The sequence below is a fragment of the Solanum tuberosum genome, unplaced genomic scaffold, assembly GCF_000226075.1.
Source record: "Solanum tuberosum cultivar DM 1-3 516 R44 unplaced genomic scaffold, SolTub_3.0 scf00100, whole genome shotgun sequence".
NCBI lineage: Eukaryota > Viridiplantae > Streptophyta > Magnoliopsida > Solanales > Solanaceae > Solanum > Solanum tuberosum.
Window position 1 is genome coordinate 680,277 of NW_006239024.1, and position 4,982 is coordinate 685,258.

Below are 4,982 nucleotides of genomic sequence, written 5' to 3' on the forward strand. Positions count from 1 at the left end.
CTTATTCGACCTCGAAGAGGTCTTATACAAGGCCTTAGCATTCGTCATAGCATGTATCATAGAATAAAAACACAAAAATATTTAAAACTTTTACTTTGGAAGTTCAACTTCACTTCATATATGAAAAATAGAATCTAACTTCGTCACAATGCACCATCTAGACATAGAAGTATCGAAAATGGGACTTAGCCCTTACATCAATAAGAAGTCTTGAAATAGGAAAGTACAACAATGTCTTTCAACATAAGCAAAGAACTAAACATAGAAGTTAGATCATGGGGTCTTGTCCTAGGACTTGAGGACTCACCAACTTGGGGAAGCAACTCCAAGTGTCTTGAGAAGTAAGCTTGAATCCTCAACGGCCCGAACCAAAATATTTAGAGAAAAAGGAGAAAATATGGGTTAGTACAACACACGTACTAAGTATTGCTACTATGCTTAAAAACCATTGAAACATGCATAAAAGGACATTTTGTCAAAACATGCTTTTGACCAAGTAAATCCAATATGCACACAAAGTAAGAATCATAGTCCAACCCAACATAATTTCATCCCAACATGTAGACAACCCAAGCAATACTAGAACAATGCAAAGAATAGAACCCCATAACCTATTCAAAGCCAAGTATCGCATTAAGAACCCGACTTCATGCATACATTAATAAGATCATATTTCATCATAACTTACCATATTCATAATGATCATACATAACATAGCTTCAACATACATAAGTCATAATCACCAAAATCAAAAGAGAACACTACTACAACCTTCTCTTAGGATCCCACAAGTTCAATGTGCAAGAGAAGTCCCATACCCTCCCTTACACTATGTAGAAACCCTTAAGAAAGCCCTAGTAAGAGTTCACACCTTTCATACCTTCATTTACTTTTTACATTACGGAAATATTGCAATAACCGACATAGACCATGAGAGCTACATGGAATTTGGTGTTCTACTCCCACACTGAAAAGAGAGGGTTAACACTTCCCTAAGGTGTAACCATTTGTACATAGCTATCTAGGTGGATCCACTAAGGTAGAGTCCTATGTGGGCACATAGTTAATGGTCAAGGAGATTGCTTCTAGAAACCCTAACTTACTAACCGTGGGGGTTTCCATCTCATGAGACATCATATACCATGGGTAATTCGGACTTGCTAAACGTGAGGAAACCCATGTGGGGAGCTGGACTTACAAAACTTGAGACCCCCATCTCATTTACATTCCCTTTCGGTGCTAAGCATCTAATTCCCTTTTGTAATCATCTTTAGTCATCACATAAGTTCACATTAGTCTTTACTAGACTCTTATGTAGACATCTTACCATAATAGCTATTATGTGTTCATAAGTGAGTAACAATCCTTTCACTTTAGAAACACTTAGCAACTAAGTAAACCTTTCACTTTACATTTCATTATAATCATGAGAACTACCTTTCAATCATATAGCAATCATACCATAACATACATACATACATACTTCATAGCTAATTCAAGTGTAGAGGGTTAAGGATGAGGAAACTAGGTCATCAACACCACAATACATTAGATATAACATCATTACAATCTAAGTAATTCACCTTTCATACTTGAGTCCAAAGAAGAACCAACCTTCATACCTTATTGCCCTTCGTGGGACATCCATACTTCAATTACCAAACAATTCATAACCAATACATAATACAATGTAATTCATGAAATAATAGCATAATCAACATCAATATAAGCAATTGACATATTCCCTTCATAACCTTCAAGGCTTCAGTCAAAGATTCAACCCTAATTTAATAAAAATTATTCATAACTTAGGGTAGAATCATGATACAAACATGAATTACATAACATCACATTCAATTCATAGCCTTCAATCAATATCCAACACAAACTAGGGTTAGAATTAGGAAAAGAAGGAGAAACATGGGTCTCATGGGGAATTCTTCAATAGACCACCAATACAACATAAATTCATCCATAATTGTTCATATAACATCAATCAAAGTCAGTTTATGACATCAATTTCACTTTAGAAAGAAGACCCACGTTTTTGGATTGAAACCTAGAAATTGGAGATTTTGAAATTCATCTGAAAGGGGCCTCTTGGGGAAAGCAATCCCAAGAGTGATAAGCAACCATACCTTATTGACGAATTCACCACAAAATCCGAGTTGAAACCTTGGAGAGTTGGTCTTCTTCTTGAAGCTCCAATCTTCTTCAATGGAGTTCTTGAGAAGAGAGAGAGTTGGTCTTCTTCTTGAAGCCCGGTTTAGATCTTTGGGGTTTTGTGTTTGAGTGATAAAAGTGAGGTAAATTGACTTAAAAATAATTATATACACATCCCCTAAAAATTCCTCAGTCTGCAACTGCATGTTTCCAAAAATTTAACCTTGGTAGTCCTCCCATCTTCCTTGGCCATTTGTATTTACTTTTTTTATAAAATTGAGGTAAATTGACTTAAAAATCATTATATACACGTCCCCTAAAGTACCCTAAATACCCCTCACTTAGTTGGATTCTTTAATGAAGTAAAAATAAATTTCTGAATTTCGGCATTTTCATCGCGGATTAAGTCCGCGACGCGGAGCTGTTCCCTGAAGATATTTGGAATTAAATTTCGAGACAGTGGAGTCCGCGACATGATCGCGTCACGAACTAACTTTTTGCTCCTTGGGGGAGATAGTCCGCGACGCGGAGCTATTCCCTCCAAGTGCAATCTGCAAGCTGCCTTGGCTGCTTGCTTAGCCCAGGTTGGGGTCCTCCTCGGGACCCTTAGTGTGGTCCCGGAGTGTCGTATTCGAACGTTTTGACCCTATAAACATATATTTACCTAATTCAAACCTTTTTACAAGATTATACCATCATACGACACTCCCAAACCTGTCCAAAACCTAAGGACACACTAGAACACATTCTTCTCTAGTTTCCGGACGTCGTGGTCGTTTCTTGACGTTTAGACTTTTACTCTTCCAAACCAAGTCAATTGCATCAATTTAGGTTTATAAGCATCATTTTAACTATTTTGAAGTCATTATTCATAAGGTGAGGCTCTAACTTAAGTCATAAAATTTCTGGGGTGTTACACTTACCTTGCTCCAAAGCCATGAACTCATCTTTCTTGCAATCTCTCAAAGTCCTAGGCACATATTTCTCTAAGAACCGGGCATGAAACTGGGTCCCAGTAAGTTTAGGTGAAACTGAAGATTTGCATTCCATATAAGCTCTTCACCACTTATTAGCCTCGCCTTGAAGCTGAAAAGTCACGAACTCAACCCCATGCTGATGGTAAATTCCTAAGTTTTGAAGCCTCTCATAGCAATCTAGGATGAACTCATATGCATCCTCACTCTCAGAACCATGGAACAGAGGCAGTTTCAAGTTCAAAAACTTGGTCAACATCTCATGTTCATTACTAGTCATAACAGAACCTAATAAAGGATGGAAGAAAGCATCATTACCTACATTCTCTCCCACCTTGGGGACAGTGATAGCAATGGGAGGATTGGTGAGAGCTTGATTTGCTTGAACAGAAGGAATCACTCCAAGACCAACCAACCCTTTCAAGAATGACATGATCTGTTGAGCTAACACTGGGTCTATGGGAGGAATAACTATAGTCTCAGTCTGCACCTCTTCCTCTTGTCCAACCTCCTCAATATTTTCAACCTCAACATTCTCCTCAATCTCTTCATAATGGACGGGAGGAGCCTCATTTTGGGGAGCATTTTCGACCGGTACCCCATCTGTAGTAGGCGCCACTCTTCCTCGGTCTCTACCCTTAGCTCTTCCTCTACCCGTGCCTCGACTATGACCTCTCACTGTAGATTCCTCAGCTAGAGCATTGACGAGAGCTACGGGCCTGACGCCGTTGAATCTAGTGTTAACCATCTATAGACAGAAGAGTGAAAGAGGTTAGATATCAATTCGAATCGACTGATACCTATTGGAATCAAGTTATAGCACAAAGGAGGCAAGAGGAAACAGAGAGATTTCCTAAAGTCCTATAGGCTCTCGAAGAAAAGTACAGACGTCTCCGTACCGGTCCACAAGACTCTACTAGACTTGTTTTGGTACATCGAGATCAATGAACCTATGCTCTGATACCAACTTTGTCACGACCCATACCATCATGATTGGCACCCACACTAACCCTCCGGTGGGAGAACCATTTATACTAATTACCTAACAAACTTAATCAACATACTAAAGCATTTAAAGTTACAGAAGCAAGTTTAAATAACTAAATACTGAACTTTCCATAAACTTCCAAAAGATCTAACAACTAATTCCGAAATTAAATGCCTAGAACCTGAAATTCAATGTACCAAAACTCTAACAAGATCCATAAGTCTAAACAAGATGGGTTACAATCCCAAGATAATGAACTAATAACTAACTAGAAAGTTCAAGTCTGAAATGTGGACATAGATAGAAAGAAAACTCATGGCAGCCTGGAATAACTGGCTCACCCTTGAATTCGATCGACAATCATTGATCTTCTAAGCGAGGTCTGTCAATAGCCGCCTAAAGATGCCCTATAATTAACAAAGAAAGAGCAAGTGCGATATCAGTACATAACCACAGTGTACTGGTAGGATCACGCGGCTATCCACTAAGTGCAACATATATAAGTCATCACAACATAATAATAGCATGCATGCACCAAACATATACAATATCATCATTATTTATGAACAACGTATAAATTCACATTTCTCAAGATATACAATTATGTCAAGTCAATGGTCCTCTCATTGAACCCAAACCCAAACTATTAGCATATCGGAACGTGGTATCCGATCCAATGTTTATGCCGAAACGTGGCAACCGATCCCAAATTTATGTCGGAACGTGGCAACCGATCCAAGTTAGTGTGTCGGAACGCAACACCCGATCCATTCAACAAACCACAATCCCAATCACAAGTATATTCTCAAGATCATACAATCAAGTCATGATTCATGGCATTCATCATTCATATATCC